At 40.4% G+C, this 16,688-nt stretch overlaps 1 protein-coding gene across 2 annotated transcripts in view; it reads left to right on the forward strand.

Moving 5' to 3' along the window:
• Window positions 1-16,688, forward strand: part of rph3aa (rabphilin 3A homolog (mouse), a) — a 33,031-nt gene continuing 16,343 nt past the window's right edge. The window contains exon 1 of one of the 2 annotated variants that reach the window (XM_028026144.1): window positions 1-239. The gene's annotated coding sequence lies outside the window, so the exon portion shown is untranslated. The remainder of the gene's footprint in view (window positions 240-16,688) is intronic. The other variant, XM_028026143.1, reaches the window with a different exon arrangement.

The raw sequence follows: 16,688 nt of genomic DNA on the forward strand, positions 1-16,688 counted from the left end.
TCACCATTTCGCCCGGTGCTGACGTGATGAGAGCGGACAGGCTTAGTAAAACGAGAAAAACAGAGAGAGAGAGAGGAGGGGAGGCAGCAGAGCTCCTACTACAGCGTGTGGGGCTGGAGAGGCTGTCAGTGAGGAGGAGAGCAGGGGAGAAGATGCTGCTGGACGGATGCTGAGAGCTGAAGCCGTTCACATCCGGACCAGAACCAGAGAACAGCGCCGCGTCTGTCCCACAGCCTCAGGTAAGACCATGCTGAGACACTCAGTTTTGTTTTAGCAATGTGTATAAAACGCACTAGTCCATTTGGACCTTTTTCTTTACTACGAATTCACTACGGTGTTTGGTTAGGAAATTGTGTAAGTGACGTGCATGATAAAGAAAAAATTATGAAAAAGGATTATTGTTCAAAACGAAAAATACCCTGAAAGGTTTTTTTTGCAGATGTTTTATTTGTTCAAATTAAGATGTAATTTCTCTAAAATTCCGATATTAAATAATTACCAAAGAAAAATGGTAATTGTCTTGAATCTGGCATTGATTTTTCAGTAAAGCACAGGATCACTTTACTTATCTATCTATCTAGCGATCGATATATATATATATATATATATATATATATATATATAAATATATATATACAGTATATATATATATATATATATATATATATATATATATATATATATATATATAGCCTGTATATATATTCAGATGCAGATGTCATTAACCAGACTGATAACTCAGGTCAAACCCTAATGAAGAGGGTTTGGTTCTGGAATTAAATGAAATATTTAATCATATCTGATGAAACTCGTTAAGTTCTGATGATAGTGAGTAAGAAAGTGGGTCTATGTTCAGATCCAATTCATCTGGCTTTTTGTTGTGCTTCTAACTCCAGTTAATGCTGATTAACAAGCAGCCAATCGCGTTTGGTTATCGATCATCTGTTCATCTGCAGAGGGAGGTTTGGAGGAAAAACTCAAGCTCAACAGAGAGGAAGGAGGCGGGGTCTCTTTCTTCACATAAAGGCTACCGTCAGCTAATGTCAGTTTTGATGAGATTTAATAAGCTGCTGAAAATAATCCTTATTTTGAGATCACAGGATTATCTGAGCACTTTGCAAAATCTCAATAGGATTCACAATCCATACATGTTTGGATTTGTTTCACTTATTTTCTGTATTGATATTTTCCTTATTGATTGTTTTCTTCCATCTTGCCATTTTTATTTATTCCCACTGTCAGTCAATAAATAAATGAATAAATAAATACATATTTTTTTTTGTAATTGCCATGTTTCCATTAAGTAATAAATGCAATTAAAATCACATGCGAGTTAGACTGTTCACACAATAAGACATCAAAAATCAACAGCTGTAAATGAGCTAACATGTTAGAAAGACACGCAGCGTTTTCTAAACTGTCTGAAGCTGTGAGAGCTGCGGAGGAGGCGGCCGCTCGCCCATCATCCTCCTGCCACTTCCTGTCGTCTTCTTCCTGGTTTTCACCAGTACCAACATCCAGCCGGTCATGTGACTCGTGTGATGCGAGAAAAGTATCTCCGTTGCAGTTTTGCGAAACTTTGATATTTCACAAAAGCTTTTTTAGCGAAAAACTTTTTTGTTTGTTTTTCTAAAGTGCAGGGTTTGCACAATTTTATGGTTAATGAAAATAAAATGCTTCAGATGTGATATTCCACTCTATGCTGCTGTGAATTAAGACTCTGTAACTTTTACCTCAGTTGTTCAGATGACCGTCTGGTTGCACTATGGACTGAGTTAATGTAGTTTGGTTACTCTTGTGAGAAAACAGAATCTTTTATTTTCTGAAGCATGACGACCAGTTAGCTTTATTTCTTAGACTGCTTGTGAAACTGAACTGTCAAAGATCAGAGTAGTGTAGGTTTGTAGCAAGTACCTTTTTTGCTTGTCAATTGTAAGTAAGTTTAATAAAAAGGGATTTGCTCATGCCTAGTTGTTCTGGATCTAGAAATAAGATTTAGACATTTGAACATAAAGCTTCAGAGCCCTGCAGCTATGTAATGGCCTTAAGATCAAATCATAACCCAATACTACTGCTGTGTATGAATCATATTTATAGCCGCTGTCATGAATGTTTTATTTGAACTTCTGATTACTTTCATGTGATGGAATCAATCATGAAATGGAAATGTTGCCGCACGGTTTGGAGGACATGAAATGCTTAGAAATGCATTCATAAGGATATAGTTTGTCCTTTTTGCACATAAAAATCAAAGTGTTTCACACAGAGAACAGCAGAGACGTTTAAACATGGCATACTTAAATCATGGCTATGGATTGAACACGTTTGAATGACAACTTTTTATGAACTGTGCAACACTCCGATTCGTGACGTCGTCCGAATAAAACAGAAACAAACCACCCTTCTACCACTTCCTGTCACCGTCTTCTTCTTCATTTCCGCCAGTAGTAACTTCCGGCCGTTGATCACGTGACTCGTGTGATTCGGAAAAAAGTCCTTCCACTGCAGTTTTGCGAAATACATCTATTTCAATATGGCTGAAAAATCACCTCATCCTAGCACCAAACTTTTTTTTCCTTATCAAGCATCGCTTTTTCAAGCTTTTTCCAAATTGCCATGTTTCAGTTAAGCAAATTTATTGTTGCAATTTCAATTTGCGCAGTTCTAATTGGTAGACTGTTGCTTGTCTGACTCCAACTGCTCTGTCATTTCTTTAAGCAGATAACAAAGCCGGAGACTTCGGGTTGCAAGCGGTCAGCGAAACTGGGCGTGCGTCTTGAGAGGAGGAGGTGGGCTGTCGTCCACTTCGGCTCCCGTTTACAAACCGTCAGTCCTCAAAGTGAAGGGAGCACAAAGCTGTCAGCCCAACACGCAGTGGCAGAGGAGCATTCAGGGCAGAAATGAGAGGAGAGAATGAAAGATGGCAGTGACTGTGTGTGTGAGTAGAGAGGGGCAGAATTGATTTGCAATGCTATAGCGCTCAGTTGTTTTTTGTTTTTCTTTTGCTCTATCATCCTCTGCCACAGTTCAGATTGTTTTTTGAACCCTCTCTTCTTTCTCATGCTCCGTGTAATCCCAGCTGAATGGCCCCTTTTGGCCCTCAATCAGCTGTATTGACTGAGGTGTGAGTGAGGAAGGTGCTGCTGGATTAGACAGGCTGCTGAGCATCCAGGTGCTGAGGGATGTAGCAAATGTGCTTGAGCAGAAACGCTTAATGCCAGCTCAACACCTCCTGCCTGCTGAAGTCAGGCAAAATCCTTCTTACTTTAGTTTTTTTTTCTTTTCTTCTCTTACCCCCCTCCCCCGTGTCTGTGCTTTCTGAGACGGCAGCATTTAAAGACTTAATTGTCTTGAAAGCTGCTTTTGGTAGCGAAACATCTTGGCGACAAAATGTCTTTTGTCAGTGTACATTTAATTAACTGAAGCTTGTTCAGTCATGCAGATCAGATTTGCTGAGCTCCAAGATGGAAAAACCTAACGCTGAAAACGAGGGCTACTGTTAGGTTTGCATTTAGTTAGTTGCTCAAAGTGTGTGTCTTTAAATGTTTTACATTTTGTTGTGTAACAACCGAAACTTTTATATATGTTGCCGGGATTTTATGGGACTGAAAAACAATAAAATAGCATATCGTCACTTTCCTAAAAATAACGGCTAAAATGGTGGCTGGTGATTTACCTTTTTTTTTGCAGTTTATTTTGCTTGCCAAACTCACGTTGGACAAAACATGAGAAGCCATAATTTTCAGATTTTCAGAAGGTGACAATAAACAGTAAGCGAAGCGGACAGAGAAGCACACGTGGTTTTTATTTCTTTTTCACAAATAAAAATCTGAAAAGATTTTCAGAGTTTTTTCATAAAAAGGTTCACTAAGTATTTTTTCCCTTCCACTTCACAGTTTTCATTATTTTACATTGATAAAAAATGATATAAAGCAAGAATTCAGTATGGTAAAGTTTGTGTTTGTAGCATGTTGTGCTAGCCTGGTAAACAACCAGCTCCTTGTTCTACGCTTGGCTTCGTATGAAACAATTGCTTCCTGGAGGCGTGAACTGCCCCTCACCTAGCAACCCCAATCAAGCATAGCCCAGCAACCCGAGCTGAGCTCCAGCACTTTTGGTCAGCTGGGAAAGACAAGTGTTTTGTTGTTGACTTTCTGCATCCTTGTTGGTTGTGCAGGAAGCGCTACTAATGCTTTTCAGAGATGTACTGTTGTGTCACTGCGCATATGTTAGCGTGAAATAGCAAAAATTGGCAAAATTATCAGCATCTCAAACAGATTTAATTAATGAATTTAAAAATACATCTTCAAAGGGACACATTTGAAAAGCAGGAAGTAAACAGGTGATTGTTCCTGCAGTTCTTGTCATGTACATTTCTATCTACACACATTGTAAATCTGCTACAAAAAAAAAATAATTCAAAGCCACCCAGCCTTCTAGACACACGCACACGCAGAGATGGATAGAGCAAAAACGCAACACAGTTAAGCTGCTGCCAATGCATTTACTCCTCTTACTATGTTCTACTTTTAAGTTTACTGTTAATGTTGTGAGCAGCTGCCAGCAGGAAGTAGGAGAATGACGAGGGATTACATGGAGCAACACTCTTCCATCAGAGATCTTAAATTAAAGACACAGCTCACCATGAATCCAGACCGACAAGCAATCTGTCAACTCACATTGAACTCCACATATAAACCCATCTAACATTCATAACCCTGACACGCAGGCAGACCGTTCGCTATGACAACGCTACATCACTTAACTTGTCATACTATATGCCTGAAAATCAGCTGTGTTGAGAACAATGGCAACTAGTAATAGTAATCTGGAAGGAAACATAACCTCAGAAGGGGATGAAAATGGATTTTGCATTCAGAGAAGCCAAACCTGCAGAGCATCATTATCGACTCAAGTGAGTCACCAAAGTGTTTTGGGCAAGAAGACGATGCCTGGCAGCCTTTTATTTAGACAGTTTTAGTCAAATCCTCTGAGATTTTTGAATCAGTTAAAAAAACATGAGGAATCCCTAAAATAACTTCTCACCAATGTTAGATATTTTGATAAATTGACACTGTGATTTTGTAAAGTGTCAAATTGCTGAAAGTGTTGTAGATTTAGGGGACAGTTCACTGTCTGGTGATGCAGCAAAATATAAATGGAAACTAAATCATAATCGAAGAGGAAAGAGTCAAGGAAAACAAAAATCGGGATTTTTATCAGCTCAAACTTTAATCTTGTCCCATCTAATTGATGTAACTAGAAGGAGCCATGTTTATTTACTGAGTTGGAGAATGTTGAGAAAACACAATTTTTGCAAGTGCAGTGTTTCCTTTAAATGAGAAATTAAATCAAATACACATGGAAATAAACTTATTCTGGCATAGGAGACACAAACCCCTTACACTTGGAAGGTGCTACATGTGCGGCGTTTTGGGAAAATTGTAGTCGGTGATTTTACAGAACCGTCATGGATTCAACACGTTGGACTGATACACACAACTGTTAGCTCTGGTGGAGCCAGCTGAACATTATCTGAATCCCCCTCACCCCCCAAAAAACAACCTGTCACCCTCCTACTACTTCCTGTTGTCATCTTTGTTGTTTCTGCCAGTAGTAACATCCTGCTGTTGATCACGTGACTCGTGAAGCGGTAAAAGTGTTTCCGTTGCAGTTTTGGGAAATACATCTATTTAGATACGGTTAAAAAAAAAAAACCCACCTCATCCCAGCTCGACAGCTTTTCATCAATAAACACATTTTTTCATAATTGCCGTGTTAAATTTATTTTCCTAATCCAATTTGTCCAATTCTGTGGTTAATGGAAATATAGCAAGTGTGTGATATTGATGTGACTTCCCCTATAAGGTGGTGGAACAGTTATTTCAACTCTTATGTCAAACCTTGAGGCGACCATGATGGGATTAATGAAGCAGATTATGCTCATGCATCTATAATGGGCTTCACACAGCAGTCGTCAGAACTGCACTTGTGTGCACTTACGTACGTATGATGAAGGGCTGCAGATCCGAAGGGGAATAAAGTAGGTGGTGATGCGCCTTTGTAAAGTTAAGCCCCATAAGCTGCTTCCTCACGATTCTGACAAATCTGGGTCCAAGATGGAGGGGGAGGGAGAAACCTACGGGGGAGGCGAGATAGTGTTGAACGGATGGACGAGTGAGGGTGAATGGCTGAACGGTCCGAAAAGACCGAAGCCTGTGTGGAGAGGCTGGTGAATGAAGTCACTGGAAATGACGAGATTTGAGAAGTGACAGCTGTGGAGAAACGAGTGGGGGCGCGAGGCGATGGACGAGGGAAACAAACAATGGGGGTTGAAATGTTCCTGTCTAACTCAGATGGGAATGTTTGGACTCCTTAGGGAATGTTCTGTGCTATAAATAACAGGGGGGATTTGCTGTTGTGGAAGAGGTTGGCCCACACTGGCTTTCCTGGGAGGATTCACCTCATTTCAGGTCTAACGAGCTTTCCGATGTGCCACAACCAATCGTCTTAGAGTCTGTGCTGCCTCACCTACGCCGTTCCGGCTGCTTTTTTAAAGGATTATTTTCTGCCTGTTTTTGAGTCACGAGGAATATTTTCCTCAGAGAGAGAGAGAGAGAGAGGTGCAGTGGCCCTGAAGTGCAACCCACTTCAACAAGTCACTATTCGACTTTTTTTTTAGTGGCATTTGAACCATAATAAACAGAACCAACATATATGATGTGTATTGATGATGACACTCTGGTTACTGGTTTCTTAATTGGTGAATGTACGTTGTTTTTGTGACTTGGCAGCCATGGTTGACTACAGAGCTGTATTATTCTGACATTTGCGCTCTCTTTGTTTAGCTAGGGACAGACAGACAGACAGAGACAAACAGCGGTCTCGTCCAATCAGTGACGTCTAAAGGGAGCCTCCTCTTCAGTTTTATTAATGTTGTTGTTTTCTTCATTTGTAGTTGTGCTTAGTTAATATCGTTCTGTTACTGAATATGTTTTGTGCTTTTAAATTTGGAGTTGTGTGTAGTGAATTGTTGAAGTGGGGTTTTCACTTCCGGGCCACCGTAGAGAAGGCTCTCTCCTTTCTAAAGAGCCGACCTGAAGGGGAACATTTAACATGTTGGAGTCTGAGGTGGAGCTATTTCGGTTCATCACTGTTCTGTTTCATCGCGTCAGGCCTGACTGGCTGAGACAGCATTTTCCCGTAATAAATAAAATCATGATTAAGAACAGCTTTCTTGTATTTCCCCAGGTTTGTCTTTGGCTGATATTAAAATTTGTTTGAAGATCGAGAACATTTACGAGTGACATGAAAACAGAAGCACCCCGTAATGGAGCCAATACATTGTTCACGGCACTGCAGTCGAGCGTGAAATAATTTCACATTCTGTCCTCATACATACATAAATATCTACGTGGAACATACAGTATGTCAGCATATGTGATCTTGAAAACATGAATATGGAAACAGAAGTCAAGGCTGTTTGGAGCAGGGAAAGCCTCCTGGCGTTAATGAAAACACAGAAGGATTACGCAGGCTGTTGGAGTTTTCCTCCCTACAGTAGCGGCACATTCACGCCCACAATGCGTTTTTTTTCTTCTTGTGAAACATAGAGTATATGCTGTGTTATTGTGCATGTGTGTGTGTGTGTGTGCGTGTGTGTGCGCGTGTGCATTTGTTTCTAATACCTTGTGGGAACCATTTTCCTGACATATACTACGTTGTGGGGACACACTGCTTTTTGTGGGGACCGAAGCCTGGTCCCCACAAGGGGAAATGCTGTTTTTGGGTCAGGGGTCAGATTTAGGACTACGGTGTGAATTAAGTTTTGGTTAGGGTTAGGGTTAGGTATGTAATGGTTAGGATAAGGGTAAGGTTTAGGCTGTAGAAATGAATGGAAGTCAATGGAAAGTCCCCGCAAAGATGGCTGCGCAAACATGTTTGTGTGTGTGTGTGTGTGTGTGTGTGGGTGTGTGTTAGGCCAGCAGCCTCGGAGCTCTTGGAAAGCCCATACCGTCGCATGAAATTAAAGTCGCTCAGTTGTCTGCTAATTCTCATCCATTTGCAATGCATTCCCCGTAGCCTGCTAACTCAATGTGACAGGTCGCCGCTCTGCAAGGCCTCGTGTCCGGGTGCATGAGAACGATTCAGAGGAAATGATGTTTATTTACATGTCAATTTGTATTAAAGTTAGTAACGGGCTTGGCGGAGGTCTCGGTCGCAGGAGAATCTACTCCGGTGCACCTGCAGAGATACCGAGGACAGAAAGGACACTTCACTTTAAATGATGTTGATTTGACCTTAGAGTGGATAATGACGGCGAGGATACGCAAAAGAATTAGATAAGTCAAAAAATAAAATAAAAGGTTAACGTTAGAAGTATTTGCTGTGTTTATTGCATGGTTTTATGCAGAGATGAAGCTACCGAGTTGTTTTCTGACACGTTTTCAGTGAGTAGTTGTGTGCTGTTTGCTGTTCATTTACAGCCAGGAGAACAAATTTCTATCTAAGAATCTCCACTGTAAATGTGAAGAGCCCTTTTACATCACTGAAACTGGTGTGTGGCTGTGCTGTTATGTGTATTTTGAGTAAATACACAATGTAAAATTCACAATGTGCAACATTGTCAGAACAGGGGGAAAAAAATTGTTGGTCTCGTTTTTGTTTTTTACGTTTTGGTTTTTCTTAGTGTGGATGGACCGACCATCTTGGGCTGAAATTTTTTTATCCACTCTTTAACATTTCTTGTGGGGAATATACCCCACACCGAGAATTAACAAATTCGGCATTACATTTTTTTTATCTGAGACATTTCTTTTAATTATTATTTTTTATTTTTATCATGGATTAGAAGTTTACTTGTAATCCATTAAACCCCTTTTCCTCGGGTATAAATATGTGATACCGTGACCCATTTATAAAGAGAAAACCCCCCCAAATGTTTCAATTAAGGCAGGTGTGTTGACCTACCTGCCTAAACCTGCTCAGATCTGGTCAGAGCAACAAGGTTAGCTTTGGTTTGGAAAGCTTGATTTCAAATCACAGCTGCAGTTGTAAAAAAAAAAAAAAGAAAGCTTCTCCTCAGTTGATGCCTCTTATCATCACAGAGCTTTTTCATCTGTCATTCACTCAGCCAGTCCATCAAAGTGTTGCTCCGGAGATGCACACATTCACACCTGAATCCAGTTTTGACTTGACCTCCAATGAATCTTTTGAGCCGTGCATTCATAAAAAGTACACACAAACCCTGAAAAGGAGTTTCAGACCTTCTAGCTGAGAGGCATCAATGTTAACCACCGTACCGCCGCACAGCTCCTCTTTACGGTGACTGATGTCTGTCCCAAGCTTCTCTTTGCTCAGGTTGGATGTCACTGATCTGCTTGACGGAGAGAAATAAGTTCAAGGTTAAAGTCAGTGTGATGAATACTCAGCAACATCTAAAAGGGGCTCTCTCACTCACCTGGGGATGCTAAATGCTTGAAGTGGCTTTTGATTCGACCACTCGGCAATGAGCAAGATACATGAAGTTGCTGCTTACAAATTACTGTTTTATTTCTCTAACAATTAGCATGGGGTGTTTTTCTCCATTGATTAGATGTACAGGTATTAAATGTAGACTTTTTTTTTCTAAGATAATGAGCAAAACACTTTCACTGCAATAAAAGATACATTTATTTAAAGGATTTTTAAACGAGGGATGCCAAAGTGGTTAACGTATTTTATTAGAGTCAGAGAACTAAGCCCATCCCTCCTTCTCACTTTACTTCACATTGTCAATGTATTTGGTTTAATGAAAAGATTTAACCTGCTGTGAGAAATTGATGATCCTGAACTGGGAAATGACATCACCACACGGGAATATATCAGCGTTTGACTCTGGGGTCCGTCCCAATCAGCGCTGCAGTAATAGCATCAGCGCCGCTGCGACCGCTGTGTGTGTGTGTGTGTGTGTGTGTGTGAGACAAACTGAGAGTAATGGGGCAAAAACAGGACAGATATTGATATGCTGTCATGTATGAGCAGGTTTTGTTCTGTACTGTGTACAGCAGAGCTCCAGTCGGTAAAGATTCAGCTCACATGAGTGTGTTCAGGTGTGTGTGTGTCTCTGATTGATGAAAACAGTCGGTGTACGATCTGTGATGCATAAAATACTATGAGTGGTTTCTGTCCATTAGTGGGGAGTTCATTATTCAGTAGAGTATCATTTATAATCGACAACTGTGTCTAGTGTATAGCTTACAGTACGCATCCTCTAATGTCAAGCAGAGGTGGGTATTTCAGTTACTTTTACTCTGTTATGTTTTCTTTAGTAACTTTTTTGAAAAAAAACAACAACTTACTTTTTAGGAGTAGTTTTTCTTTGCCAAATTTCTTGCTCTTACTTGAGTAATCTTATTATGAAGTTTTGCTGCTCTTGAATGTGTAAAAGTTCTGGATACTCTTCCTAATTCACTGCAAACAAGCTTGTTTTATCCAAAAATGCACCAGAAACCAAGACAAATCTAAAATTTTTGTTAAAGTTAGGCCATGATCAAACAGCAGGTAAATACTCTTTTTTTTTCTCTTCCAATATGTGACCTATATCTGACTTTTTTTTATGGCAGACTGATTGACCCAACTAAAATCTTTTCACCCCTGAAAAATTTCCAATCTGTTCCACTTCCACATGTGGTACTAAATTGAATATGTATCTGACTGTTCGCAAAGCGACAGCAGTCTGAATGGTTCCATCGCATTTAATTTGACTTTTGCATCATAATTCTGCAACAGAAGAAGCCAGATGCGGTAAATCAGGACATAAGCAATGCCTGAAAATTATAACTAGCGTGTGTCGGTGAAGCTCACAGATCCCACCACTGCTGGCTCTGACTGCACACCCAAACACACTTCTCTGCAGAGGCTGCAGTCAGTGCACCACAAAAAGGCCGTTAGTTGTTTTCATTTTATTAACTTTCTTTCTGTTATTCTAATCTTCTGATAATACTGTCAAATTTGAAAGTGATTCATAAACAGCAGCAGCCGTTATCACGTCAGTAAACTGTGCGCTGCTGCTTGATGTCCTACGTTGTCTTCCAACGTTCGCTTTGGGTTTATAAACCGTTCACACAGATGTCTGACTGCGGCCGATTTAATTAATAGTATGAACCAACCAATCAGGTTTCAGCAAAAAAAAAAAAACCAGAATTGATCATCAAGACCTGCAATATGAATGGAGCCTTAGACATCTTGTTTGTACATAAGCTTTGTGGTTCTAATGTTCTCACCAGTGCCTGTTGTGTCATTTGGAGGTCAAAAAGGTTCAGTAAACGCTGCATATGATTACTATAGCGATACTATATTTATGATTCTCTTTACTCTGAAATTAAGCACAAAGGGGAGGTTGGTGCATGATCAATATTTGGATGTGTGCTTAACATGATCTTAACATTAACTGCTTAACATTATGTGGAGATTTCAATTTGTCAGTGAAAAGAACAACATGGGGTCCAACGTTGTGCCGATTTGGATTTGCGGAATCGTTACACAGCCCTCAGAAGGCCGTACGTTTGGCCGATCCTGCTTGTTATCGTTTCACCCTGAAATAAGATCCATTCAGATGAATTATTAAACAAGCAAATTAAATCACATCAGGGCACTAACGAGTGAGTGTGTAAACTTGCCAGGGCGTAATGTGTGTGTGGTGGAACACCAGTCTCATTAAACTCCACCCATATTATTTCATATTATCTCTTTGGGAAGCTTTTCTTTAAAACAGTGATTTTAATTCATGTTGGATCGAAGATTAGTGTGTGGCCCCGAAGTGGAGCTTAAGTTAATTCAAACAGTAGCTATTTTACAATCTAACTGTCATGCAAACTTCAAATTTTGCAAGAAAAGGAAATGCTAATTAGGTGTGTTTCCATCTTCTGGCTTGGAGCGAATCAACAGGCTATGCACAGAGTAATTATGTCAGATGTTGACGTTATGCACGGCGGTAATAAACAGGAAAATGTTCACTATGTCAGAACTTATTCAGTAAACGTGTTGCCATCTTCCATCTAACACATAGACTCTTCTTTGGGACAAAAAGCCAGAAAACACCCCAAAATGTATTCAATTATTTCAAATTTTGCTGTTTCCAGTAACCATTTCTAATGCAACATGTGAACAATCATTACAAATCTTGGTAATGACAGTTGTAAACAGTTAAATGAGATATATTCATAACTCAGCCATGGCGCTCATCATCTATCAACCAATCAGAGGAGACGTCGGCGGCTTATTCAGGGGTTGGAGCAACAAGCCCCACCTACTTGGAAGTGGCTACTGCTGCGTTTTTGGGAAATTGTAGTCGGTTATTTTACATAAGAGCCATAGAATCAACCAGAATCAATCTCAACATGACATGCAAATTTTTTTTAAATTGTGTGACGCTGTGAGAGCTCTGGTGGAGCCAGCTCCACATCGTCTGATAAAAACAGACACAAACATCCTCCTCCTACCACTTCCTGTCGTCTCCTTCATCGTTTCTGCCAGTAGTAAGGTCCGGCTGCTGATTATGTGACTCCTGTGATGCAAAAAAAGCGTTTCCATTGCAGTTTTGCTAAATACATCTGTTTTGATATGACCAAAATACCAACTCGTCCTAGTGCAAAAACTTTGTTTCTGAAATTGGCATTTTTGCACTAAACAATTACATTTTTTGTAATTTCAATTTGTGCAATTCTACGGTCAATGAAAACCATAGAACGATGAAATGACGCTTGTCTGAAAGTCATCCTTTCAGCATGAACTACAGTGAAAAGTATGTGTTCATAGTGCGCACAGTTATATTTTGTGTGTGTGTGTGTGTGTCTGTGTGTGGTGTTTGTGTGTATCAGTCCAAATGATGTAACTCAGAATGGAGCCACTTAATATGACATTTATCTGTGCTGATGTTAAAAAATAAATAAAAAAGAAAATGCTAATTCTCCCCTTGCTACAGTGGAGGATGCCTTCATGATCTATTAATTTGTCATTATAAATGTTCCAGGCTGGTAACTGCAGAGACTTGACTCATAATGACAGTGTGTGTGTGTATGTGTGTGTGGGTGTGGGTGCGTGTGTGTGTGTGTGCTTAAAGAGTTTCTCCCATCTTTCATCAGAGTATGCCCATTACCGCGTCTCCTCACCCCGAACACCTCAAGGCACACACTCACACGCAAACAGATGTGACGGCCGCCTGTCAGGTTGCCACGCTGTCCACGGCGGCGACCCTTGACATTTCCATGCTTTGGGGATGGGTACATTTCCAGGGAGCTGAGGAAGAGGAGGCGAGAGCTGAAGGGCGCTGAGCCGTTAAGCCAGCGCTCCTCTTACTCAGCAGCCGCGGCTCCTTCTCCTGTGTGACATTCGGTGGACACGGGGTCAAGCAGCTAATCCCGGGAGTCTTTCGCAAAAACGGATAACATCATGCAGGCCCTGAACTTCGGCAGCTTCCCTCTACACGTCCCCTTAAATGTCAACAATAAGATTCTCTGCGCCCTGAGAATCTGGCCTGCTTGGGCCAGAGGTGAGAAGTTGCTTTCTTCCTAACATTATGAGGAGATAATGAGTGGTGAGAATGTCTCCAGGCACTCTGCTGCTGCTGCTGCTGCTGACCAGACGTCGTTAGCTTCAGCAGGGTCACTTTCCACAGCCAGCCCTAATTAACGCGCTGTTTTTCCAGCTCAAACACACAGCAGCGCTCGGTCACCAGCTGCAGATTTTTAGGATTTTAATGGCCAGCAGCGCCATTAGATGTGACAGAGCTGAGATGAGTAAAAGTAGCGACTCTCTCCATCCTTGTTTTTATCATTGTTATTTTTCTATGAAAAGAACCACATTTTACATGCATTTGTAACAGCATTCCATATTTGTGAAAGTCTATCTGTTTTCTAACGCAGCGTAAGACTTTGTCATGGATGCAGCACTGCTAGACTTTGCTGAGGAAAAGTAAGAGAGTGTTGTGGCGGCACTGGGTTTTAAAAAAAGTTCACTGGCAGACCAACAAACGTTTAATTAAAATCCAAAGGTACTTTGTCCCCAGAAAGAAATTAAATTTCAATCAAATGTCTTTAAAAAGTTGTTGTGGATGCGAACACTGAGCAGTGAGCGGAAAATTTTGATAGGGATGATCAGAGTGGGCCTCGTTGTAGACACATATGTGTGTGTTCAGTTCAAGGACATTAGAGGTGAATCAAGATTGTGTTTCTGATGAACAGGAGGTTAGAAAACGGGATGGGGAGAAGGAGCTGGGTGTCGTCCACATAGGAGTATGGAAGAATGTTAAATGTTAAATAAAGGGAAGAAGGTAAATGATAAAGAATGAGGGTCCCAGGACAGAGCCCTGGAGCAGACCGGTTGTAACGGAGGGGAAGATGGGAACAAAAGGACTTGAGTTGAACAAACTGAGTGAATCAGAGAGGTGGGAATGAAACCAGTCCAGGGAGGTATGAGCGATGCTGATTTAAGATTATGAGATGATGTCAGACTTATATCGCACTTTTCAACCCTCTACAGCAGCGGTGTCAAACTCATTTTCGTTTTGGGCCAAATCGAGATCATGAAGGCTCTTAAAGGGCCGGTTATGCCAGAATGTTATGATAAAACCTGTTCACAAACTGTTCACAATATCCACAATATCAATGAATTCTTAAAATTAAACAATGTTATTGAACATCTTTTCAGTCCCTCCAGGATTTTTTCTTTTTTTGCAATATAAATCAAAGTGTTTGTGATACTAATTTGGAAATATTTGCGCTTATTTATGACGGTAAATACAACTTTTATTACTCGCTGTATGGATCATGGACTGTAATCAGTTAAGGCAGAGGCAGCTGGTCAGTACAAGTAAGAAGGTTTTTGACAACTTTTGAGAAAAATCTGGAATAATGTTGCATTGGCGCAAAAACGTGTGGAGATTTATTGATTTTGTGTGAATTTCCACAACAATTCTCAAGAAACTGGAGGGACTGATTGATATAATTTGGCAGTAAACAGATTAAAACTGCATTGATTTGATAGATGGCATAATATTTTAGCACACTTAGTTTTTAGTTTCTTGTGTTTTTTGTGTACACTCTAAGCTTTATTTTAATAACTTTAGAACATGGTTTATTAGCGATGTTGAGTCCATGTCTGTTGTGTTTTGTGTGTTTCTGCTCGTCCTGTTTTCCAGTGGATATGAAGTCTAACAGAAATCTAACTGGCATGTGCAACCCAGAACGGCCCAGCCAAACTCTGCTTGAAAGCATCCTAATGCCACTGGAAGCCGCAAAATTACAGCTAACTGATCCATTGGTGGGGGAAAAACAAAACAGCTTTATGGTCTCAGTTCAAAAACCGACTGCAAATGATTTAAGCTGGCGGGAGAAGTGAGTTCTGCTCTGTCAGAGAGCTTAAACCTCAAAGTCAATTATGCCGGGCATCTTCCAGCCGATTATCAACTTCAGCAGCATTAGTCAGCTCATCCGACCATCACACTGAAAGATAAACACTTCAAGATGGAGAGAGAAACACAATTCACTCAGACATTTACTCTGGCTCGCACCTAGAACTCCATCATTCTCCCACCGTATCGACTGTATGGTTCAGGTTCCCATACCTGGTCCCAACAGTCAATAAAAACCATCAACAGGTCTGAGGACGTTAGGCATAATTTACAAAAGAAAAAAAAAGTAAAATGAGGTAAAGCAAAACAGGAAGTAGTCGACCCTGGAGCTGTGTAGCCGGCTTACCCTCATCCTTAACCTATGACTCACAGATTATGTCTGCTGTTCCGTCTGAAAAGATTCAGCTAAGGAACATTACAAAAATATGATCTGTCCAACCTTATTACGTACTAGAAGCAGTGTTTCCTTCTCCTTCTTCCATAGATTACTGTAAATCCTTTTATTTTGGATTAAAGCTGCGGTATGTATCTTTCACAAAAAATAAAAACACTGTCACTATGTTGTGACAGTATGAGACAAATAAAATGTGAAAAAAAATCAAGGTCCTCCACCTCCCCCCTGAGCTACCACTGCTGTCTGCAAAAATACACCGCTCCTAGTCCAAAACAACCAATCAGAGCCAAGAGGAGGGCCAGGTGCTAACAATCATGCTCATATACTCACTACTAGATTTTTTTTCCCCAATTTTTTGTCTTTTATAGTCTTTCACATGTTTTCACTTCTCAACAGATTTGTTTTTCTCTTAAATCAGACGCAGATTAAACATGGAAACATTTTTGAAAGGCTTTGTCATGGTCTTCTAGCAGCAGAACCTTACATTTCAACACTTTTTGGAGGTACTGTACGTGTGGACCCGCAGATCAGCTTGACGACCAAAGAACTCCAACAAACACGAATTTGAAGTTATTAAAGGAAATGTTACGGTCAGTAACAATACGGACACTTTGTGATAAAACACGAGTCTGAATCAAGACAATATTTTCCTTCTTTCTGATTCTTTGTCTTCCCCACAACTTCTCAGTCTCTGTGTGATAAATTTGTGTGACGTTTTCCACTGAAGCTCAGCATTAGTGAAACTCCAACATGCTTCCAGCTGTGCTCCTGTCCTCAGATTTTAACATCTAACTCTTTGTACTGATACAATTTCAGCTCATTTAGCTTATTTTTTAAAAAAATGTTTGAGCTACGTGCTGCTAACAATTTTGTATTTCTATTTTGGTGTGTGTGTGTGTGTGT

The sequence above is a fragment of the Xiphophorus couchianus genome, chromosome 8, assembly GCF_001444195.1.
Source record: "Xiphophorus couchianus chromosome 8, X_couchianus-1.0, whole genome shotgun sequence".
NCBI lineage: Eukaryota > Metazoa > Chordata > Actinopteri > Cyprinodontiformes > Poeciliidae > Xiphophorus > Xiphophorus couchianus.